Source organism: Chiroxiphia lanceolata, chromosome 1 (genome assembly GCF_009829145.1).
Source record: "Chiroxiphia lanceolata isolate bChiLan1 chromosome 1, bChiLan1.pri, whole genome shotgun sequence".
Taxonomy (NCBI): domain Eukaryota; kingdom Metazoa; phylum Chordata; class Aves; order Passeriformes; family Pipridae; genus Chiroxiphia; species Chiroxiphia lanceolata.
In genome coordinates, this window is record NC_045637.1 from 49,927,845 (window position 1) to 49,953,857 (window position 26,013).

Genomic DNA, 26,013 nt, shown 5'->3' on the forward strand with positions numbered 1-26,013 from the left:
GCACAGATCAGGAGCTGTTTCCAATGTCTTACTACATTCAAGGGTAAGAGCATGATTCAGGAACTTAACAGATGCTGTGACTCAAGCAACTGCTGATGCACTTGGCAGCATGTCTGTATGTGCAAACACTAACAAGTACATTTTCATTTCAGTGTACATGAAAATTAGACATGCAATTCCCGTTGCGTACCAGAAAATGGTATCCTAATTCTCCATGCACTTGCCAAGAACTACCAAGATTTATGAGCTCAACCAGTGGAAAATATCTGTTATGTTTACCATTATAATGTCACATATCCTAGATCTTAGTGATGAGATTAAGAAAAGCTGCCCTTCTTAATAAAACTAATCATGTACAAGTGTGTAAAGATGGCTGAAGTGGGTCAGAATATGGCCCATTGACCTAAATACCCTCTCTGTGGCAGCACAAATATAAGAAATTTGAGGTAGTCCGTATGCAGTCAGTAACCTTGAGTAGGTTTCCTTATCCACGATCCTGGCTATGGTTCTCCTCTTGATCAAAGACAATTCTTAACATCTACAGCAACCAATAACGAGGAGTTCCTGAGTTCGATTATACCTAGTTTATGAAGAACCATTCATTTCTGGTCCCCCACCTCGTTTGACACTTCCTAGTTCATGTCTAAGAAACAACAGTGAATTGCCAGACTACCTCAAAGAAACTGAAGTGACCTCAACCTGTCTCTTCTGCTTCACCTTTTTATCTATCCTGCATGATGGTCTTGATCAGTTCTGTTATCAGTCAGCTACAGGAACAGGGAGCTTCTTCTCCAAGTTTTGTTTTGTATTTCTGTTTGAACTCTCTTCTATTAGTAGAAGTTAGCAGGTTATACATAGCAGCCAGAACAGAGAAGAAAAGCATGTGCAATCAGAAATGTTTTAATTTGTTGTGTTGGCAGGCTAGAAACACACCCACACAGGGCCACAAAAAGGCAGAGAAGCAATCTCATGATTCAATACAAAAACAATTCCTGTGTGGCTCGCTCAGGTTCCTGGTATATACTCTCAGACATGGGAACACCATGTGCAGAGCGTTGTGTTGCTGTGGCAATACGGCACTGGTAGGACTCGAGTGCCATATGTGTTGTGGACATTTACATCAGAGTCAGCTAAACTTGGCGCTAAACTCAGGTAATTTCTTCAGGGAAGCAAGAGAGCAAGTGCAGAATGAGGGTTCTTGAAGATGCATTGTATTTAGTGGTATTTTGGATGCATTTAAGTCACTGGAATAGCTCTGTCACTGGGATAGCTCTGTTTTGTTTTGCATTGAGAGTTTTATGGAACTTTGTTGCAAAAACCCACCCTGCTGTAGCTTTCAGTGTTTTGCTAGTACCTGCACAGGTAAAGCTAAAGTAAAAAAACCTTTATTTCTACTCCTTGGATTCCTTCCTCCTACTGTTGTGCCAGCTCAGGTATTTAGCCTATTTTTGTGTCACAGTGAGAAATTTTCCTGGGCTGTGAGCTATTAAAAATGAAGAAATGGATCCAGATGTCTGGTGTCAACAGCAGCATTAAAAAAAGTAGCAGTCCCGACGTGTGCTACCAGAACATACCGTAGGACACATACCATTGCATTAACCCTCTGGACAGCACTCCTTTGACTAAAAGGCTATTGTGTTTTGAAAAGCAAAACATGATGTAATATTAACTGTACACCAAGTTTGAATCTAAAGCCACAAAAATATCTACATTTATTAATGTAGAACAAAATGTATGGCCAGTCTTCGCGAACGAAGATTTGGGAAGGGTCTTTGCCCTTCGAGCCTGCGCAGTGGATTTTTTAGGTGAGACACAGTGTGCGCTGAGCTGAGCCCACCCTTTAATCCTAAGGTTCATCTGCCGGGGCCGAGCAAGCTTGGACGGTGGCAGTGAGGTCCTCAGGATGTAGGTTTGTTTAGAGTGACCTTCTCTTAGATGGATGGCCTTACAGGGCTAACGAGCTCCATCTACCCGGGGGACTCCTCTGACCGGGACCCGAACCCGGGCCGCGGCGGTGAAAGCGCCGCATCCTAACCACTAGACCACCAGAGGGCCCCTTGTAGAACAAAATAAGGCGTCAATAAATGTTCCAGGCTTTATGAAATGGCAACATACCTCATACAACTTTAACACATTTCTGTCAAAGATGTAATTCACGTTATTCTCCTTTGATACAAATTTAAAATAAAGTTATCAACCTATGTGTTAAAACCATAGTTACACATATTTAAATGAGAGTGAGATTAGGTAACTTGTAATTAAGATTAATATGAACGTAAAACCATAATTCAGTCACGAACAAAAAAGTCTGTCTTGCAGGGAAAACTGCCTTAGAATCCTTGACAAAGTTGTTCATACGTGTATCAAAAGTCAAAGTTGTTGATATGGTAGACCTAAAAACTATGCAGAGTCATGTTTCCCTCTGCAGAACCCTCTCGATGTGAAAGATAAGAACCAGACAAATCCTGTGTCATGTCACTGAGCACCCCAGGCAGTGCTTCATTCTCTCAGTTCAATGCGAATTGGGTTTGAGAATCTGGACCCTGATTACAAAGAGGGGGAAAAAACCAGTAGGCGTTTGTTGTAGTCTGGACACACCAGAGAATGCTAGCCACTGAAAACCTGTAGCACACATATAGACAGAGGAGTTTTTGCAGATTTTATCTGCAAAACCAGGGGTTTTTTCTATACTAACTGAGTCATTCAGAGCCCTGTGAAAGAGAGTACATGGCAGGAAGAACATCAGGAGGAAAGTCAGATTAAATATGACACACTGGTGAAAGCATAGAATCATAGAATGGTTTGAGTTGGAAGGGACCTAAAGATTATCTTATCTGAACATCATTCTCTAGACCAGATTTCTCAGAGCCCCATCCAGCCTGGCTTTGAACACTTCCAGAGATAGGGCATCCACAACTTCTCTGGGCAACCAGTTCCAGTGCTTCACCACCCTCATAGTAAAGAATTTATTCCTAATATCTAATCTAAACCTACGCTCACTTTGAAGCAATTCCACCTTGTCCTGTCACTACATACCTTAGTAAATAGTCTTTCCCCCTCTGCTCTGTAAGTTCTCTTTGGGTACTGGAAGGCCACAGTTAGGTCACCCCGAAGCCTTTTCTTTTCCAGGCTAAACAATCCCAATTCTCTCAGTTTTTCCTCATAGGAAAAGAAGTCTAGCCTTCTGATCATCTTGGTGACCCTCCTCTGGACTTGCTCCAACTGGTTCATGTCCTTCCTCTGCTGAGGATCCCAGAAGTGGTTGCAGTACTGGTGGTGGAGTCTCACTAGAGCAGAGGGGCAGAATCACCTCTCTCAACCTGCTGGCCATACTGCTTTTGATGCAGCCAAAGATATGATTGGGTTTCTGAGCTCTGAGCACGCATGGCCGGCTCCTGTCCAGCCTTTCATTCACTAGCACCCTCAAGTGCTCTCCATCTGTTCATCCCCCTGCCTGTGTTGATACCGGGGGGTTGACCCAACCCAAGTGCAGCACCTTGCACTTGTTCTTGTTAAATCTCATGAGATTCTCATGGGCCCATTGCTGAAACCTGTCCAGGTCCTTCTGGATGGCATCTCATCCGTCAGGTGTGTCAACAGCACCACTCAGCTTGGTATCATCTGCAAACTTGTTGATCCTTTCATCTATGTCATTAATGAAGATATTAAATAACACTGGTTCCAGTACAGACCCCCGAAGGACTCCTCACTGATGTTCACCGGGTCTCTGAGCTGTTGACCACTACCCTCTGGATACGACCGTGCAATCAATTCTTAATCCACCGAACAGTCCACCTGTTGAATCTATCATTCTCCAATGTGGAGAGAAGGATGTTGTGGGGTACCATGTCAAAAGCTTTACAGAAGTCCAGATAAATGATAGCTATAGCCCTTCCCTTGTCCAGTGATGTTATTCCATCACAGACAACCGCAAAGTATGTATAATGTTTTATTAGAAACACTAAAAATATGTCGTCACGAGTAATTTAGCCTAGAATTTTTTTTCATATAGGATTGCCTTTTCATCCTATACTTCATTTTGCCTGTTCTGGTAGAGTTTATTCTTTTATGCAGTGCTTCAGGAGGGAGTAAAAATCCATTAAGAATTTAGATGTTGCTCAGATTTCAATCTGTTAACAGTGTTACAGTTTATACCGGTTTTAGTGGGAGGGTAAACTCTGTTCTAGTTTCTTCTTCCAAAAATGTGAATATGTAGGAATAAAACTCAAAAAATGTGGATCCCTATGAAGGTTCTCATAGGTCTGAGCCATTTGAATTATTCATCTAGTGAGGGTTAGTTTGTTACATGAGACTCTTTTTTTTGTCACCTTTCAACCAGAGATTCAGGTACAATATATGAATTTGTGATCATCTCTAATAAAAGTATGAAACTGTGAGCAGAATAATACTTTTAAGAAACACTTTGCTTAACTTTTGCAGAATGGTTTGTACAAGATGATACAGTTTAAATAGTACCTTTTGAAAAATTAATGCAATCCACGTCAGTCAAACAAACACCACTAAGCTGTGTGTTTTATTAAAAAGCCCTAGAAGAGATAAACAAGGCCGACAGTACAGTAAAATTATACAGTTTCACAAGTTGTATCCATGTAGCTTCTTTCAGTATATTAACTTTATGCTTCCAGTTGTTGAAGCATTCTGGAAATTAAAAATATGTGTGAAAAAGTCTGATATCATCTTCAATGCCATGATGTTACTGCTTAGGCCAACGCACCTCATGAGAAGGTATTTGATTGTCTCCAACCTCTTCTTGCTGCTGCCGGGGGCTGAAGTGGAAATGAAGCAGCTAGCTAGGATCCTTCCTAGAGTAAAAGCTTCCTCAGGGAGCACCTACTGCACTGCTTCTGCAGCTCCTTTCCCTTTTCAGATTATCCTCACATATACACAGGGCTGGGGCTGGACAGAATTGGGGCGGGCTGGCTTGCAGTCCTGAGGGCACTGACACCAGCTCAAGGGAGCACTTGGGCTGCTCTGGGGTATGGGGTCTGCATGTGAAAATTAGCGGTGAGGAAGCTCTGTACATTATTCCCCACTATATGGAGTGATAATTCATAGCACTGGACAACTTGGACATTAAATCTTATCTTCCAGCAAGACTGGAATTTGCCAAGCTGAGTGGCGGTCTGAAAAATAAAAACTAGACACGATCCCAGTATGGGGGAACTGGAATAGTTTATTGAACACAAGAACACTATTTTAAAGGCATCTGGGGCTGGACATGTTAATGAAGGGGACAAGTTATGTTAATTATGGAATTACACAAGTTTTTACTACCGTTACCCAATGGGTTAAACATTTCCTTCAACTAAGATTACATAGGGGGAAAGGATTAAGGGGTTTAGACATGGTTTGATACAATCATCTCAAAAGTCTTTTCTGATTTCTGCTGGAGCCAGGCTTGATCCATAAGGTAGAACTTTAACAGGTCTTGTGAGAAGGGTCCAGCTCCTTCAGATCACGAGGTTTTTGTCAGCCCCTGTTTTCCTTTGCTGAAAGCTGGGTTTGGGCTCCCACAAAGCTGGGCTCATCATGCTTGTTTGGCAAATCAGTACACATATTGCTGTTCTGCATAAGAGTTTTAAAAGCTCTTCCTAAATCATATGTTTCTTGTAGGAACTTCTTGGCTTATAGGGAGATCAATGAGGAAGTTGCAGTGTTTCAACTGTTAACCAAAGGACACCAGAAAGTGAGCAAAGGTAATGTAACACTGTCCCAGGCATGAGCAGATGGACCATTGTATTACAGATGCATACTGGAAGATTGTAATCAAGACAAAAATAAGTTCTGTCAGTTTTCTTTTTACTTGCTATTGCTAATTATAGGACTTATTTCCCTAATGCTGGCAGAGAGAGGTATGTATTTAACCTGACAAGACTCATGGTGAATAGATGAATATGTTTTCATATTCCATATGCCATTTTTTGTAGACATGTGAATATGAAAATGCAGAAAACAGTGAGAGAATGATGCAGCAGAATATGATGTAATTTTTCTATTTTTATGGACTATGTACACTTAAAGGGAGGATGAGTCTATAAAAGTAGCTGTTTCACTGCCTTGAAATCTGGCACACAGCTTGCTGAAAGCTAATCACACTTAACTCCTAGATTTATTTTTTGGTTCTTCCTAGAAAATAATTCAGCTTCCAAACTGTTGATAGGACAGCGCTATTTTTCAAATTAATTTTTTGAAATTTTTTAGATTACCTTAAAAACACAATGATAATGCTGGTCAGAAAAGCAAAGAGAAAAGGAGTATACCAAAACAAGATCAAAGTGTCTCACGTTTCCTTTGATATATTTTGTTCAAAGTATCATCTTTGAGTAGAATCGGGGATAATTTAAGGACTTCAGAAGATTAAAGGAGAAGAAATGATGGTTATTGTGACATACACTGTGGGTTTTGATTTTCTGGAGTTTCATGTATGTAAACTGTTTTGCTATTTGCTCTTAATGAGGAGGATTTTTTTGTTTGTTTGTTTTCGGTAAGTCTCTATAAAAATAAACTACTTAGGCTTTTGGAGACATCTAGCTAAAAGGTTTTGTAATGTAAGACAGAACTAAACACTTAATGGTTTCCTTCACTGTAATCATGATTGCAAGCTTCACTTAAAGAAGCTTCATTTTCATGTTACAGTGATTTGCCATATGGTAGTAAGCAAGGGAATGGGCCTGTCTTTGCATCAGATATTCTTGTATGAGAGGACAGTCAAGCTGTTTTTCGGAATGTTTGCAGAGTTCGTGTTTAATATCAGCAATAATATATAACCTTACATTACCATAGTGATGCTAACGCCTATATATTATATTGAGTATAATATAAAACTGCTGATGAATCTAATTTACATAAATGTTTGTGCACTATGAAACTTGATTGTAAGAAATACATGATGTAAAAAGAGATAAGACTGTTTTTCAGAGCCCTTGCCTCCTTTTTGTCATGTTTCTGACAAGCCAAAATACAGTCTTTAACTATCTGTGATTTACTAAGCCTTACCTAGTAGATAAAAATAAAAAATAAAACTAATGTTTGTCTTCCACAGAAAAAAATATAACGTTTTCTGTGACATTCTAATGTGATTACTTTTAAAAGCCAGTTATTTAAATATCTTTTCCCATCTTTTATATGCATAAAATACACAGGCATCAAAAAATTCTGAAAAAGTCCCCCATAAAAACCCTCCTGATTTGAACAATGCTAACATAATTTATTTCTTACCAGTTGTGACCAATAGATCTTTAAAATATATGGAAGTCTTAAGTGTAGTAGAGAAGAACCTAAAGTTGATAGTAAAATTTGGTTGAAAATATCCAAGGTGCTGAATGAAATGTTTACCGCCACTGGCCTACCTAGACCTCTTCAGTTTGTGTGAAGACTCTTGAAATGGCTATGCAGAAATGACTGAGTAGAAGTACGTTCTTTCATTTGGCAATATTTTGCCAGGGTAACATGATGTCTGGATCTGCTTTCTAATACTTCATAAACATAATTCATAGACTGCAAGTCCAGTAAATGAGAAAAAACCTGGAATACATCTGTAACGTGTAAGGTGTGGAAGGTGAATCCGGCTCATTCTACACTGGGTTTGGTCAGATGATAGCAGGGAGGGTAGTACTTGTGTGATCAGACTAAGGGTCAATGCACCTTTATGTGCATGTCAATTTATAGAGCTTTGAACAGTTCTGAAATGTGGGATCTGAATTACTAAGGGGGTAAACAGAAAGAAGCCAGAGCTGTGTGCCTTTGTACTGCAGTGGAAGTACTTTCATATTAAAATTTCCAAGAATGCAGGATAACTCTGAAGTTATCCTTATTTCTACAGAGCTAAGTGACAGGACAAGTGAAAGTGTATCTGTATGGATAAATCATAGAAAGAGCTTGGGTTGGAAGGGACTTTAAAGATCATCTAGTTCCAATCCCTCTGCCAGGGCAGGAACATCTTTCACTAGACCTGGTTGTCCATCTGACCTGGCCTTGAACCTTTCGAGATGAGATATCCGCAACTTCTCTGGGCAGTCTGTTCCAACTACCTCACAACCTTCACAATAAAGAATTTCTTCCTAATATCTAATCTAAACCTACTCTCACTTTGAAGCCAGTCCCCCTTGTCCTGTGCTTGTAAAAAGTCCCTCTCCATCTTTCTTGTAGGCTCCCTTCAGGTACTGAAATGCTGCAGTTAGGCCAGCCCGAAGCCTTCCCTTTTCCAGGCTGAACAATCCCAATTCTGTTAGACTTTTCCTTGTAGGAGATGTGCTCCATCCCTCTGATGATCTTTTTGGCCCCCCTCTGGACTTGCTCCAACAGTTTGATGTCCTTCCTGTGCTGGGGACTCCAGAGCTGGATGCAGTACTCGAGGTGGGATCTCATGAGATCACTACACACATACTAGCATTTAGCTTCCTTTTATCTCATAACTGTTTGCCAGGGTGTCATCTCCTGCTTATGGCAGTGTGTTTTTGGTTGCTTGGAGAGAAGTTCCTTTGCATGTATCACCTCTTCGAACAACATGGTTAGATTGACTTTGCTTTACTTTCTGGCCTCTATAATGTTACAGATTTTAAACTGCACTGTGTGTGAGATGTTTGCCTGTGGCCAATTTTAATGAGAGAAAGATCTCCTCTGTTTCTAGTGATGACATGGCCCATTGCAGTAATGATTGGTTTTATTGCAAACTACTAGAGCTTAAAGACCATTTATGGCTAAAACAGTTAGGTCACTGGAACTATGCAGACAATAAAAACATTATTGCTCCATCGGTGCCTTTTTACTGTTTGTTAACAGAAGCAGTACTCTTTCATTTTCCCCCAAACACTTAGAGCATTCCTAATTATATCATTGCTCAAACTACAACTGCTGCTCTCAACATCACATAAATCTTACACTAAATTGATTTGTAGCTGAATTGTGAAAGGGATCAATGGATTCATTTACACTGATTCGCCACTCTGTTACTGAGAACGTGCCTACACATGTGAAGGATGGGATTATCTGCGTTGATTCATAACCTCACAGATGTCTTAGAAGCTGCAGTATACCTGAGATACAGGGAAAAAGGACGACAGAATTAAATCAGATGCTTTGTTTATCTTGCTACCTCTGTGATTGCTACATCTCCGATGTGACGCAGTGAGATGTTGTGTTGTCTCCAGCATTTTGTTCACAAAAGCACTGTTAACTCCTTGGAGAGAACACCTTATGCTTTTCTACAGCAATGACATGATATTCTCAAGTACCATAAACATTCTGTTACTCAGTAGATGCTGGCTATGTCTGAAAGCTCTGTTTTTATGCAAGGCAAGATCCCTAAAAAATGAAGTTCCAGGTGTGAGCCTAAAAATCTGCTACTCTTAATAGTATCTGGTTTTGCTGCATTATCTGGGCCTGATTCACCTTGTTAGCAAAGAAAACTGCCATGATCACTAAAGGGAATTTTTAGTGGGTGTGAATAAATTCGACTGCAAGGACTAAGGCCTTAGATAATAAAAGTTTTGCAAAAAGTATGTTTTTCCTATGTGTTGTATAGTCTGGTACATAGAACCTGCATAGGATTGTTTTCTGAGTGTCACTCTGCCGGTATAAAGCGATTGCTTATGCTACAAACCTGTCTCTGCTTTATCAATATCATCAGATATGTGTCAGCAGAATGTCTTTGCATAGGGACAATGTCTGAGAGTACTTTTCTGTCAGTTCATCTATACCATTTCAATAAAAACATGGGCTGAGGTGGATTTTTTTTTCTTGATGCAACTTTTTGCATACCGGTGTTTTAACCCGAGGGATAAGAGTAACCAAAGAACTTGCAGCTGGACATGTTGTTCCTGTTACTGTTATTAGAGAGGAAGTGCTTCACAGAGGAATTGAGCTTCCAGCTTTTGACACGCACTGAGACCCATTCCTTCTTTGGTAGGTTTAGCTCTACAAGAGATTGGTCTGTCTCAGGGCTCTGCTAAAAGAATTGTTTTATAAGATTACAGTTTATGTTTACAGGGATGATTTTATCTTGTGAGTCAGAGGGAATAAAGACCAAGCTTTGCCACAATGACAGCACTGTTGTTTCTATATATCATGATCTAAAGCATAATTTCTGAGCTGATGGGCGTCATTTTTGTTAATATGACATTGAAAAGGATGTACCCTGCCCTCACCCCATGCCTGCATTGGCTTGGGAGAGTTGCGAGAACAGAAGCAACATTGAACAGAAGACTGAGAAGAAGGCCAATAATCCAGCAGTCCTATTTATGTAATGGTGTGTGATTTCCAGTCCCTGGGTGATACTGTGACACCAGTGTGAGACAGCAAATGTCGCTCAAGGATCTCGCAGTCTTTTCTGACACCAATTTTTGTATCATCAGGTCATGCTTATACATGCTTACACAACAAATATTCCTGTGCTGGAGGTCATTTACATAGAACAACTTGGCCTGATTTTGCTGGAGTTTGGATAGGCTCTGAGAAAAAAGTTAGTTTTTTTTGTGTGGGGAAAAAGGGATCAAAGGATTAAAAACTCCCATGAGGAAAAGGAGAACAGAGAAGGAAATGGAAAGAACATGAGGAGAAAAGAGACATATTCTTTAAGCTAAGGAGACAATTAGACATTGAAATTGCACATGGTAAAGAAAGCAGAAGCAGATAAGCTTGGAGCAAAGAGATATGGGAGAGTGAATGAGGATGAACAGATCGAATCCCAAGAGAAGGAGCTGAGTCAGGCATTATGTTCCTGTGATATGGACCTCTGTGTTTTTTCAGGTGTGGCTATCTGTGCTTCAAAATTATGTGGAGCTGAAGTTCTGTCATCTTTCACAGCCACATTGCTTTTGCAGCTCCCACAGTGCTTGACCATCATGCCCCTCTACTCTCACAATTTCAGGATTTAGGAATGTGACCTGCAAAGTACTTGTAGTCAAGTGGGTCATACGTACATTGCTTGTGTCAAAAACACATACAAAGAAAGTAGGAACAAAAGAGATGGCACCTAAATCCTATTCAGTCCAAACCAGTCAAGAGAATGTGCTGCCAAAGATCTGGTACTGCTCAGCAACATCCTGAGCAGCCAGAGAGAGCAAGAGGGATAGACCTCGTTTTGTTACCAACAGCCTCTTTCCAATTCCAAAATAAGTACAAGATGCTCTGACTCAGAGTTTTCTACAGTGTAGTCCGCAACATGAGGTAGGCATGCCTGTTGTCACCGTGTGCAGAAATTTTACATCTCTAGAAGGGAGGTTAGAAATATTTCCTATAAAAATATTGGAGGAGTAAATATGTTAAAGACTTTTAAATGATCATTCACTTTGGTAACAAGTAAAGTTGCTAGACAAAGAGGATTTTAAGATTTGAATTGTCCCCAGTTAATACTGATATGAGAGAAAACTGAAGGGAAAGCTATTGCTATTTTTGTAGGTTTTGTTTTTTGTTTGCTTGCTTACTTGTTTTTATTTTGAACTACAAATAATATTGTGTAAACTAAGGTTATGAAGTGCTTTTTACCTATGCAAAGTGTAAAAAAAGTGTAACAAATTGCAACTCGTAATCAGGATTGTAACATAAGTAAAGATATTGAATCATGATGTTCCTTAAAATAAACTGTCAGCAGATTGCAGTAATTAACACCCCACTCTGCTGCTCAGCATTGTTTGTGAGGGCAAATACAGAGTGAAACCTTATGGACAGATTCTGCCTAGGGACATTTGCAGGCCTCAGTACTCAATGGTAGTTTTACAAGTATACAACGGCTAAAATCTGTCCTTGAAGTAGCTGTATGCAAAATTACTTGACCGTCTCTATAGGAAGTTGATAAGGTTTACTTTGGAGCCTTTTATATTGGTGTCTTCTAACATCTTCAGAAGTTGTGTTTTAGCAAAAAAGACAGGCATTAGAAGGTTTGTGTATGCTGGTACTGCAGAAAACAACAACTCTGTCTGGATTTAAAAATACTAGTAAGTTGGTGCTTCCTGTCTCCCATCCCTGTTCTTTCTCCCTGAAATTACTTTGCTTCCTGCTGCAAACTAGATTTTGTGCCATTCATACTACTACTAATAAAATGACACTAATTGCTATGTGTAGTGAATGTTCTGAATTGAGCCTGAGGAACTGAGTGTAGGCTGTATAAGATACCAAACATAGCGACTTCGCAAATAGGGTAAATTAGAGTCAAGGAAATGTTATATAACAGAGTATGAGTGGTAGCTTATAGCCTTCATTTTCATTCACACCCACAATTTGAGCTCTTTCACAGAAGCACTCTTACTGGGAGGTAATCTGTTGGAGAAAATTCATCAAAAACATGCCATCCTTCTAATGTTAACCATAGCACAAAATATCAAAATAGAAAGTCTACTCAGTACAGCTTTTTTCTCAAGTGCCAAGGACACATTAAAAATATCTAGTGACACTTTAAAAATATATTTTTTTAATTCAGGCATTAATATGCAACTATGGATAAGTAACCATTCATGTGAAATTAGAGTGACAGTTTTTAAGACACCTAAATGACCTGGGAGTCAAAATCAGGTTGTTTAAAAGTGATGGGGACACCTGGGGTCTCAAGGGGCTTGGCAGACTTTCCTCTCTGTAGCTCAGAGCAGAGACTTATGCTGGACCCTCAGGCTTCCTCAGGATCTGGAAAAGCTTTTCCGTGGCTACACAGCCTGGTGACTGAGCTCCTTGGTGTCAATGGTGACAATTCGTGGTAATTGCAAAGCTGCTTTTGGGTTTTGAATTGATCCTCATTTGAGATGGGATCCCTGTGCTGGCTCCTGCTCCCAGGGTAAGCATGCTGCAGTGCACTTGTGTAGTGTTGCCCCTAGTGTCTAATATCAGCATATGGTTTGAAATGGGTTGTATTTTGTGGAAAACTCTTACTAGGTGTTTTTCAGAGCATGTTTCTTATAGATACATATTCTAAAACTCATTTGGGCAGCAATCCTGCAGGGATTTGCTATTTCTAAACTTGACGGGAGTGAGGGGAAACAAATGAAGTCCAGGACATGCTATAGAAAATTTACACTTGGATTCTCCAAGAGAATGGGGACTGCGCAGCAGAAGTGGTGCAAAGCTACTGTGACTTCAGGCTGAGTGGGGAGCAGCCAGGGTTTCCCGCCACAGGGCATGCTGGCTGCATATATCCTCTTGCTCACAGCTTTGTGAAGGGAGTCTCTGGGGCCCCAGTCTGTGCCGGCAAAAGCTGAGACCTGCAATGCATCAGAAGCCCTCAGCTGCGGCAGTGATCCCCTGGGAAACATGGCAGGCAGCAGGAACCAAGCAGGACGTCTGGAGTGCCCTGATGAATGCCAGAGAGAAGCCGTGCTCAGTCCCTGCCTGCTGTGAGGGCAGAGGCTGCTTGCTGGTCTGGACAAAGGTTGGCTGCTTAATTTTGTTCTGCTGTTGTTAGTAAAACTCCACATAAATCTTGTGCAGTACTTGGTGTCCTTATGAAAAATGCTTTGACCCCCAAATCTAATAATGCTGCCTGCATAGTTTTAAGGAAAAAAATTTAGAAAAAAAGCACTGGGAAACTGAACAGTATTAAAAACTGAAGCTGCCCATTTCCCAGCCTATCTAAATATGTGTGTAGTGGTAGTAGCAAGCTGCTTATTCAACAGAAAGCATAAGGATGTGTAAGAAAATAAGGTCCTTGCATAGTAGCAGAAAATAGCTGCTGTTGTGGTGGTGAATGGGGGAAACAGGAACAGTTCGGGGTCTGTGCCTGCCCTTTTATTTCCCTTCTGCAGCCATCTTGAGACTTGAAAAATGCTCCCTCACCAATGTGAGAGCTGTAGCCCCTTGATCTCTCTTGAAAATTTGTGCCTCTGGAAGTATCTGTGATATTGCTTGATAAACTCAAATCTTGGCTTCTTACTTTAGACAATAAGTGCTCTTTGTTGCACCCTTCAGCAGTTTGTTCTTTAATATTTTGTTCATCTTCTTTAATCTTAGTTAGTGATTCTCTCTCTTGACAGAAATAAGAAAACAAATAAATGCTGTAGCTGTAACGGAAGGTCTGAAATTCCGAGATTAAATGAAAAGAAGGCTTCAGGCTGAACTGTATCCCTCATAAAGTATCTGAACTCGATTTCATGACCTATGCCTGTCCATTCAGTATCCCTTAATATCACACTGGTCTTTGCTCCTGTCTGTGCCTTGTGCTACTTGCCTCAGGAAGTGTGTTTGAAATTCCTTGTAATATAAATCCAGATAATTGGTCTTGTGGCTAACAGTTAATTGAAGATGGTAGTATGAATGAGTATAGAGTGAAAGGAGATAAGCCTAGTGTTTATCCCAAATCAAAATTAGAGTAAATTTATTTCACTGAAGCATTGGTGTGGGTATTGGGGTCTTCTGTGTCCTATAGACTAGATGGTACTGTTAATTTTGTTTCTAGATTGGCATTAATTCAGGAATGTGAAATGAAAGAAATCTCATTGCTCAGTGCTGATATCTGTGGTTTGAACACCTGATACTTCTGCTTCTGTGGGAGGTGGGACTAAAGTCAGAACCAAAAAAAAAGATTACTTTTGAAGCAGAAGGTATCTGGTCAAAAGGGATTATCTGAACTGGAGAATAATGAAGTTAGGGTTGAAACCTGAAAGTATTCTTTGCTCAGGTATGTCATTGTAATAGTTTCACTGGAATTACTCATATGGAAAACATTACTAGCATCTGTGGGATTGGGCTGCCATGCAATACACGTTATTAATGCTCTCTGTTAAATGTCTTGCACAGCAATTGAGGAAAAGGGTTTGATAAAATTCTTGGAATTTATTTTTCACATATTTAATAGCATAAATAGCAGAAATTTGAAATGACAATAAATGGTGGGGAGATTTCATTCAGCTGAAACTAGAGAACAGACTGCCACCTGCCTGGCTTAGCTAAAGACTATTGTTGGCACTACTGAAGCTGCTCTCGCAAAACTGAAATAGCAATACATATTTTTTGCAGCAAATCAATAAACTTGATACTTAGAGCAAAAGAACATGTATATACAGAGGAAATACATCCAGGGTGTTCATGTCAATTTTGCGTGTGAGTGGAAGAGTTTGGGATACAGATGTATTTCATGTGATCTGCAGGTGCTAATCAGTGTGCTCATAGTTGCTGTGTGTTTATATGTATGTGTGTGTCTGCATCTGCATCTGCATAGACATTGTTACTGTATATAAATTCTGTCCTGTTTTGTTCATCCAAACGAAAGTTTTTCTAGTGTATGAAATGCTTCTATTCTCTGTGTAGTCTGGCATATTAGTTGTTTTGTTAATTTTTAACTTTTTTTTTTTTTTGCCTGCTTGAGTGGACATAGAGTAATGACCAGAATCGTTAAAATTTTAATAAATTTGTTAGTAAGTCACTGTTAGGTTTCTTTTTCCTTTGTATCAGCATGTAGTTTCTTATTCTCTGTGTAGATTTTGTATCCTAGTTTCCATCCTTCCTGTTCTGTTTGATAACTAAAAACATTTGTCTTCACTTTTCATCTTCAGAGTTACTGCATGTGATGTGAGTTTTGCAATGCCACAAACATAGCCTACTACACAAATACCTCTGCTGTAGGAACTACAGGACTCAGCAGACCCACTCCAGTCTTGAGGAATGTGTTGCATTGGCTGCCCTCAATTCCTTCCTGCTCAGCTCTGCAGAAGCTCTTTGCTCTGCTCAAAACCAGCTAGAATTTAGGAAAGTTGATTAAATTTAATATGATGATAGTGTTTTATTTGAGCTGATAAAAACTGCAATAACGAAAAATGAAGGTTATTTAATTATTGCTTTTGAATAGGACGTCTTTCAGTTGCTTCTGTTTTTCAATGCTTTTGTCTGCAGGGGAGTATTTTCAGGTCTCCCCTTTGTCAGAGGTTAGTGTAATCTCTGCAAAGACTGAGCATATGTGCACACACTTTGAGACATCAGAGGAATTAAATTTTATTATACATTTATTCTAAATAAAAAAAATACTTTTCTTGTCTTTCAGTAGCCTTGTTATTCAGTGGTATACTATAGATATGTAGGCTTTACCTGTATTAATGAACAAAACAGGGTGAATATATACTTGGGCTCTTGCTTGTGATAATTCATACTACTTAATTATGAACCTGCTTTCCTGCACAGGTAAGTATTTTTTCCTAGAAAAATGAAGAACTTTAAAATTAATTTCTAAAAATTCATCATTTTCCCAGTAAGAATAGAGCTGTTTTTCAATTGTATTTTGAAGTTTCTATATGCACATTTGCTTCTGTAGGACCATGCTGCTTATTCGATATTTCCTGTGATCATACAACAAAAATCCTTTAGAATAAGATTAGCAGTGTTCAACAGTTTAAAGAGTGTTTTGTCTTTAAACAGTGGGTGTAGATTTTCTTCCTTTTGATTTCTGAGTCTTTTAAGAGACTATTATGTATAGCAATAAAAGCTTCCCTATGCATTGAGAAGCCAGGATCCTCAACATAAGCTTCTTAAAATTACCAAAAAAGTAGAAATGAATTCTGTGGTCTGTCTGCACGGTGAAGTCTCTACCAAGAAAGAAAGGCCTCGAATTTACAGTATATTTCCTAGACCTCATTATTTTCTGTGTGGACACGTTTACTGTATCTGAAGAATAGCTCTGGATGAAGAGGTAGAAAAGTAATGTTTATATTTATTTTGGCAAAATCTAGCTAAAATCTCATGGGGGGTCTATGCACATCTTAATTCATCATCCCTTGCAGACTAATTTATTGATTTTATTAGAGTCATAGAGACAGAGTAAGCTGGAAAGTGGAGCATTTGCCTGCATCTCCGTAGAACTTGATTCCATAACAATCGATTGATTTTTGTCGACTAACTCCCAAAAATCAACTTTGTGGTCGATAAGAAAAGGAAAATATAGCAAATTAAAAAAAATAGATTTTGACTAAAATCTTTGTTATTTCTGAATCTTTTTCCTAGGTTCTTACTGTATCTAAACTTCTTGTCAATGGCAGACTGAATCCAGTCATGTATTAATAGTTAATCAAAGCCATGTTGACCTGAGTTGGTAAAGTGAGAGCATTTTCAGCATAGCTGCTATTGCATCTCTGTTCTTCAAGAAAGACCTATAAAAATTCTAGAGATGGCACTAGAAACCATATTTTTTAAATTTGTCTTTGTGAAATACTTTCCCCCCCTCCAGTATTCAGCAGAGACACTAGTTAGATATTATTAGTGAGGTGCAATTTCTTCCTTTGTAGTAAGCTTATGCTACTGTGAGAAAAAGGTTATCCCAATATGAAAGAGGTCTTTCATAGAGAAAAACTCTGATTTTGTGGCCAGTTATTCTCTCTGCCTTAGGAAAATTCTGAGGATATACAAGAATAAATCCTGGATGCAAGCAGATGTTACAGTAAGTATCAGTATCTATTTTTTGGTGGTTGTTCATACTAACAAGCTTATTCAAATTAAACTGCTTAAGGATTCCTATCTCTTTAAGAGGAAAGAAATCACAAGATGCAAGCTAAAGAAATGGCAATAAATGCTCTACTAGAACTCAGCAGGTCTGGGAGAGACTAACGTCTTCCAGAAGATGGAGATGCCAGGATATAAAAAAGTGTTCTCCTTTTTAGTTGCATCAATTCTAATAATCAAACACAAATTGTTGCATGACTAGTACAGAAAGATGGTTTTCATTTGTCTTCTTAGATTCAGTTATGGTAATCACTGTACTGCTTATGCTCCTGTGTGTTTGATTGATTGCTCTCTGCTCCTGCTGTTCTGTGCACGGAGAGACCTGACATTTGATGAAGCTGAAGTTCAGAGTAGGCTGAGAGAGAGATTTTGAGGTCTTTGCTACAATAGGTTTCTAGTTATAATCTTATTTTATACGCCTAATGCAAATGCTGCAATGAATATGGAAATAAACAAAGAAAAAAATATACTGTTTGATTTTGAAGGACCTCTGTATTTGTCTCTGCAGTGCCAGAACCCAAAGATTTCTAGGCTAAGATTCTCGTATGTAATGCACAGGAACATATCCAGTTAGCCTAGCTTGTACACTTGTAGCTTTTATAAAAGATCATTGTTCTGACTCGATACCACAGGTTCAGAATGACATTTCTTTATGTGGTAAAAAATAATTTAAAGTTCTATTTAAAGGCAAATAGTAGATTCATCTAAGGCTTCGTGCATGTGCAAGCAGAGTGGGATGGTGCTTAGACATGCCATGAATGCATGATGCCATCTCTTCTTTACACTTCAGTTGGGACTAGTAATGAATAATTTCTGATATGGATGATATCATTGCTATTAAATTTCACTTCTGATTATTGTCTATATGGTTTTTGAGCTCTACTGAGAACAACTTAAGTCCCATGAAATTCTAGCATCTGACTGCTCAGAAGAAAGGGGAAAAGCTGCTTTTTTTCAGTTAAGTACATTGTGCAACATGTAGCAAGAAGGCTATCTATTTAAAAGTACACTGCCCTGTCCAGCTGAACATTTCCTCTGTGTCTTATTAGGAGGCTGTAAGATGCATTTTTGCCCTTGACATCTATCACCAGGAAGGATGCCTCCTTCCTATGTTTCAGATAAAACTGAACCGTACAGGATAGCTTTTGACAGGTAAAATCATGGGGAAACATTTCTGGGGTCACTGAAGATATTCAGTTCTGGTTTTGTTGTTGTTGTGTTTTGTTTTTTGGTTTTTTTTGGGGGGTGGGGAGGGTCTAGTCTCTGTTTCTTTAGTACAGAAAAAAACACGCAAATCTAAACCAGGAAAACAGTAGATGTGCCCTGACCAGTTACCTACAGAACTGCTGCCTGCAAAGCTTTGGTGGAAGGCTAATTTTGCCATTCAGCAATTCTCACAAACCCTGGAGGCCTCAGACTTGCTGATTTCCAAACCAAAATAGTTTTGGACCCTGGACAATGCAGTAATCATCTGTATCTTGTTAACTGAGCTATTTTGGACAACAAGTAAAACCACACATGCTGATTTCTGTAATATCAGCTGCCTTTCTTAGAATCATAAAATTATAGAATCCTAAAATGGTTTGTATTGGAAGGAATATTAAAGATCATCTAGTTCCAACCCCCCTAGTGGGGGCAAGGACACCTTCCACTAGACCAGGTTGCTCAAAGCCCCAACCAACCTGGCCTGTAACACTTTCAGGGATGGAGCATCCACAGCTTCTCTGGGCAACTCATTTCAGTGCTTCGCCATCCTCACAGTAAAGACTTTCTTCCTAATATGTAATCTAAACCTACCCTCTTTCATTCTACATGCAGTCATCATATACACATACATTCATCTTATAAAAAGTCCTTCTCCAGCTTTCTTGTAGGCCCCCTTTAGGTCCTGGAATGCTGCTATAAGTGGTCTCCAAGCTGGACAACCCCTACTGTATCACCCTGTCTTCATATGACAGGTGCTCCAGACTTCTGTCATCTTCATGACCTTCCTCTGGACATACTCCAAGTGGTCTGTAGCAGGGTATCTGTCGAAAGGCCTTGGTCCGAAGGGGGAAGAATGACACACAAGACACATGAGGATAGTGAGACAAAGAGATGTCTGCCTGCTCAGCGCAGCAGGCAGCCTTTTATTAGGTTCTCCCACTTCTACTTTCCCACACACACAACATAAACATATTTCCACCAAAACACTGAGGAATGCTGCACCTGCACTTCAGCCACACAGCTCAAGGCTGTGTCCATGGGAACTATCTAATTAGCTCCACTGCTCCCATGGAAAACGGCCCAACACTTTGTAACATTCCAAACCCCTCAAACTTCAGTTGTGGGGCTGTGACTTCACCCCACAGTGGTCCATGTGTTTTCTGTGCTGAGGACCCCAGAGCTGGATGCAGCACTCCAGATGGGGTCTCACGAGTGCAGAATAGAGGAAGGACATGAAGGCAGAGACTGAGATGGAGAGAGAAAAAGAAGCAATAAGGGTAGAAATAGTTAAGGTTGTGTTGCCAAACTGTTAATTCCCACCACCCCCCCCACCAAGAGCAGTTCTTGGGATGGTGCCTGAGCAGACAGGTGTGAGGAGGAGGAGAAGGGCTGCCTGGCAGGCTGAGTTTGGTTAGGATGTCTGCAGGGTGGGGGTGTCAGGGAGCAGAACGTGCTGGAGGAAGCTTTAACACCTGTCTGCAGAGCTGGATTGAGCTGCCTCCAGCACTACCCTTCAAAGAACCTAGGCATGTCCCTGTCTTTTCCAGCTTACCACTTGCATGTGAGTATCCTTGATCCAGACCAACATTTGTTGTGTAAAATCATGGATGTGTTTCTAGGAAATATGTGGAAGAAGTTGGGAGTTCATGGTTTAGGTCTGGAGTCTTATAGTGCTGACATGAAATTTAATGAGTCCAAATGCTGGATTTTGCATGTAGGATACAGTAAAGCTGGGCACAAGTATGAATTGGGAAAGGAGTATCTGGAGAGCAGTCCTGCAGAGACGGACCTGGGGATGCTGGTCAGCAGCAGGTTCAGTGTGAGCCAGCAGTGTGTGTGCCAGCAGTCCAGAGGGCAAACCCCATCCTCAGGTGCATCAAGCCCAGCATGATCAACTGACCAAAGAGGTGATTATCCGGCTGTATGCAGCACTGGTGGGGCCTCACCTCGAGAGCTGTGAGCAGTTCTGGGATCCACAGTTTAAGAAGCATGTGAAGGTCCTTGAATGGAACCAGAGGAGGGCAACAAAACTGGTGAAAGGGCAGAAAGGCAGGTTCCATGAGCAGTGACTGAGGATTTTGGTCTTGTCTAGCTTGGAGAAAGGAAGCTAAGGGGTGACCTCATTGCTTTCTACATCTTCCTGAGGAGGGGAAGTGCAGAGGGATGTGCTGAACTCTTCTCCCTGGGATCCAGTGACAATAGTTGGAATGGCTCAAAGCTGTGCAGGGGAGGCTTAGACTGGACAGAAGAGGAAGCATTTCTTTACCGAGTGGGTGGTCGAACACTGGAAAAGTCTTCCTGCAGAAGTGGTTGATGCCCCAAGCCTGTCAGTATTTAAGAGACATTTGGACATTTGGACAACATGCTTAAGCTTTTGTCCAGCTCTGTATTGGTCAGACAGTTGGACTAGATGGTCACTGTACATCCCTTCCAACTGAAATAGTTTTCTCTTCTCTTCTCTTCTCTTCTCTTCTCTTCTCTTCTCTTCTCTTCTCTTCTCTTCTCTTCTCTTCTCTTCTCTTCTCTTCTCTTCTCTTCACTTTCTCTTCTCTTCTCTTCTCCTTCTCTTCTCTTCTCTTCTCTCTTCTTCTCCTTCTCTTCTCTTCTCTTCTCTTCTCTCTCTTCTCTCTCTTTCTCTTCTCTTCTCTTCTCTTCTCTTCTCTTCTCTTCTCTCTTCTTCTCTCTCTTCTCTTCTCTTCTCTTCTCTTCTCTTCTCTTCTTCTCTTCTCTCTCTTCTTTCTCTTCTCTCTCTTCTCTTCTCTTCTCTTCTCTTCTCTTCTCTCTTCTCTTCTCTTCTCCTTCGTCTTCTCTCTCTCTCTTTCTCTCTCTTCTCTTCTCTTCTCTTCTCTTCTCTTCTTTCTCTCTTCTCTTCTCTTCTCTTCTCTTCTCTTCTCTTCTCTTCTCTTCTCTTCTCTTTCCTTCTCTTCTCTTCTTCTCTTCTGCTTCTCTTCTCTTCTCTCTCTTCTCTTCTCTTCTCTTCTCTTCTCTTCTCTTCTCTTCTCTTCTCTTCTCTTCTCTTCTCTTCTCTTCTCTTCTCTTCTCTTCTCTTCTCTTCTCTTCTCTTCTCTTCTCTTCTCTTCTCTTCTCTTCTCTTCTCTTCTCTTCTCTTTCTCCTTCTCTTTCTCCTTCTCTTTCTCCTTCTCTTCTCCTCTTCCCTATCCCAAGGAACCATGACTCCAGTAGCTGAGAGTTGTAGCCTTAGCTGTTATTTATGTGACCAATCTACTACTATTAGTCACAGTGGAGTACTTTGGCACTCTGCCAAGGCTGTGTGTATGTGTGTGTGCATGTTTGTGTTTTGGTATGTATCTTCTTTCCTTTCACTAATATCAGTGTATCTGTTTATGTAACTGAAACAAGTATGCAACTGTACTGCATTTAACTTAATTGTAATACTGAAATGAAAGAAAAGATGCAACAAAATCAGCAATATTTTGAAAAAATAGGTTTTTTTTCACTGTTGTGCTTGTCCAGATGTGGAACTTATCAGTGATGCAAAGCAATATAGCATCACTTTCACAGCCCTAAGCTTGCTTCAGGGACATAGTATATCTATCACAAAGCCTAATGCTACACAGTACAGTCATAATATTTATAGCAAGAAAGCTATATTGTCTGTGCCTAGGACAGTGTTGCTAGTTGTCTGCTTATTAATCTGGTTATGATGGCGTCTGGTTATAATGGCATGTTAATGATGTACTGCTTCCAATGTTGAAGCTGGATTGGTAGCTGAGGGATCTCACCAGTTCTCTGGACAGTGTTGGAAAGAAATAGTTGCAAGCTGAGTAATGTGACTGGTGAGAGACAGAGAGAAATTGGGGGGGTACAATTGCACCCACTGTATTACCTGTACCTTATTCAACTAGTGAATAAGTAGTGAATAACTACTACTGTAAAGTGCCTGGAAATCATGTCCATCTGAAGCTGAACTGGATCCACCAACTTTAGATCTGGGATTCAGTGTGATTGCAAGGAAGAACCCAGCTGCAACATTTAGACTTATGTCTGTGCTATCATCTGAGAGAGTTGATAGGTTATAAATAGTGTCTGCTCTGTTTCTGATCAAAAGAGCTTCATTTTCAAATTAAGGAGAAAAATAATCTAGACAACTTAGACAATTCTAACACCTAGAATTGGTGTGGTCAAACTATGGAGGTGGTGGATTTTGAGAGTCGGGAGTTAAACCAAGACAACCTCTCAATCCAACTGTTTTTGTTCTTCTGTTACCAGCATAACATGCTGCCCCGTACATTCTTTTTCTTATTTGTATCTGGTTCTTCTCCCTCCCACTCACAAGCTGCATTTCTTAAAAATAGAAACAGGATTCTCAGCCCAAGTTTAGTGATATTTTAGAGGAAATGAATGGCAAGTTCATTGGGCCGAACAGTCCTTGCTGTGACTGTTTCCTACTATGGATTTAGGCAATGATTAGCTCTCCCTCTTTTCATTATGTTTGGGGTTTTCTATATACCAGAGGAGGCATTATGGGGAGTAGTAACTTCAGAGGAGGCCTGAGGGAAGAGATAGCTGAGTTTTGTAGCTGGTTGTATTTGCTCAGAGGGTCTATGGGTACCTAGCTATCCTAAGACTGGAGGCTGTGCTTCAATCTCTGTTCGTTAAAACTGGGATGCTGGGCAAGTTTGCATAGCAAGTTGTGCATGGGATTGCTTCCCAAATTTAACTGTAAAGCCCTAATACTTAGGCAGTGGCAGCTGGAGGCTTTGCGGTCTTTTACAGTAGGGGAGAAGGGGGTCAGCCTGCCTCGTGGAGCGCTGTAGGACTGAATGTGCGGCAGAACATTGCTGAACATCACCCTAGAAAACAGATAGCTGCTTCCAACTAGGAGCTCTGGGATCTGTTGTTGCTCTCTCTGTATTAGAGAAAGAGATGTTCAGCCACTGGGCCGCCACCATTAGCTGTTCAATACAAATATTGTGTTGAGTTCAGTCTGTCTCCCAGAAAAAGGGGATTAATTTCAGGAGTCTGAGCTTGGCAGTGGGACACAGGCACATCAGGCCAAAAGTCCTTGGAAGGTGCAGTGTGTATAAAGCCTCAAATACGGTCTGACTTGTCCACTTCAGTTATGACTTCTAAGCCCTTTGGTCGCTTCAATTGTGAGATTATCTCATACCTCAAACAAGCAGCAGTACATTTAAAGAACAACTATATGTATGTAATTGTTAATTATGACAGTAGGGTTCATTTGAGAATGTTAAGTATTATTATTATGAAAGCAGAAGAAACAAGCTCTGACTGAAAAGAGGAAGTGACAACAGACATTTTTGTGTCTCTTCAACTAGATAAAATATCACTACCAATGTAATTTTGTTTGCAGAACATATGTATTTAATGAATTACTTTGCTTTGCTAGCCAGAATATAATATGGGAAAAGGGTGATTATATGCTATTTCAAAAATAAATGTATAAAATACTTGTGAGTTCTTTTGACTGTCACTTCGTATTACTAAAAAGCTCACTGCTCTGTTCACGTACTGTACCAATGACGTCATCCTTATTCACTCTCTTACAAAAGCAGGGACACTTAAATTCTCTTATTTACTCTTGTGCTTTTCGAAGATAAAAGAGCTCTTCATAGTTTGGCTAGACTTCAGCTAGGTATTTCTTAGGAGCAATCTCTTGTATTGAAAATAAAATAATCATCCAGTGACTGGTGATGAAAATCTGTGAGCCAGCAGACTGCTGCTTTCCGTATGGTCAGGACAGCCTCTGTTTCTCTGTTGAAGGTGGCCACAGACCCCCTTATCCTATGGATTCAGCCCTTAATCTGAACCTTTCAGATGAGTAAACTGAGGTGCATTTCTGATATCTGACAGTGTCATCCCAGCTTCACTGGCAATAACTCATTTTTGCAGCATTATATTACAAGATTAGTACTGGTATATAAAACCTCCTCACACTTCAATATAACAGGGTTATGATTGCTTCTGTGGAAACAAATCCAACTCATTTTAAGAGCTGTCATTGGAGCAGAGGTGTGGGAGGAAGAAAATTTTCAAACTCAGGAAATAAACGTATCCCAAACTTTTTGTTCCCAGACCCCTTGTCTCAATTTTACTGCTTGACTTGTTCACACAGTTGAAAAATTTACGAAGAAAGATTATCTGAAAATGCTTAACAAAGCGTGTCTGGTGAGGATTACACTGTAGATCTACTACACACGATGTACAGCCGAGCATCAGAACACTCCCTCTCTATGAACAGTAGATCTCACATCACCGGAATGACTCTCTAAAACCCTAAACCAGTAAAGAAAAACATCACTGCTCTAAGTGCTTAAAAAACCTGAATTGAACCAGAGCTGAAAATTTCTGAAACATCTTTAGATGTAATTGAAACAGAACATTAGAAGAATAATTGTATTTTTCTATCCACAAACAAGTCAGAAATTTTTCTCTAAAAATATTTATGCAGTCCTCCTAACTTCAGAGGATCAAATCTGTGAATTTTAGGGCTTTCCCCCAGTTACCTGCAAACTGGGAGAAAAATGTGACAAAGTGTGGTGTCAGAAGGCAATTCTTCTTCTCTTGTGAATCCTTGTAGTTCCATCAACTCTTCCAACTGAATTATACAAGTGGAGAATCTTGAGCTAAATGTCTTAAGCCAGCCTTACCAGAGTGATACTCCTGGTGTTCTCAATGCTTTTCAGACTGCTAAGTAAGACATTCACTTTTAGATTAATAGTCTCTTTTACAAAAGCTGGGCTTGGAGCTTCATGGCTGCTGCTAAGCTGCTGTAACCTGTACTATTTGCATCTCAGCTTCTCTTAATAATAATAATTCTCACAGTAATAGAAGCCTATTAATATTATCAAAATATTTTTTCCTTTTCCATAGCTATTTCTTCTTACCTTATATTTCATATAAAGTTAATAAATATGAGGCTGTGAATGAAATTTTCTCATGTGTTGTAACTAACGCTTTGAGTCAGTTCTGGGAAAAAGCTACATCCTCTTGTTTCCCAGCATCTCTAGCCTCTATTTAAAATCTACTGTGTTTTGTGACCAGGAGATATCAAGTCCTGAATTACTTTTTTTTTTCTTTTCTTCCTTTTGAGTCCTCAAAGACTGTTTGCAAGACTCTGCCAAGCTCACTTTCTTATGCCCTTAGTTGCATAATGATAATATACAGGTTGGAACCATATTCCTGTGTCCATTTCAGGCAGAGAGCTGGGTCATACTCTGATTTAAATTCTGTATTGTAATCCATTTCTTCCAAGTTGCCTTTGAGGTTGAACAGTAGCATAAGTTGGAAGCCAGGCTGCCTTTACAGTAATATGTTTGTTCAGCTGGAAATAGATAGTTCAAATCAAAGCCAACACAGTTCAAGCCTTGAATATATATACCTATTAGCAGTCATATG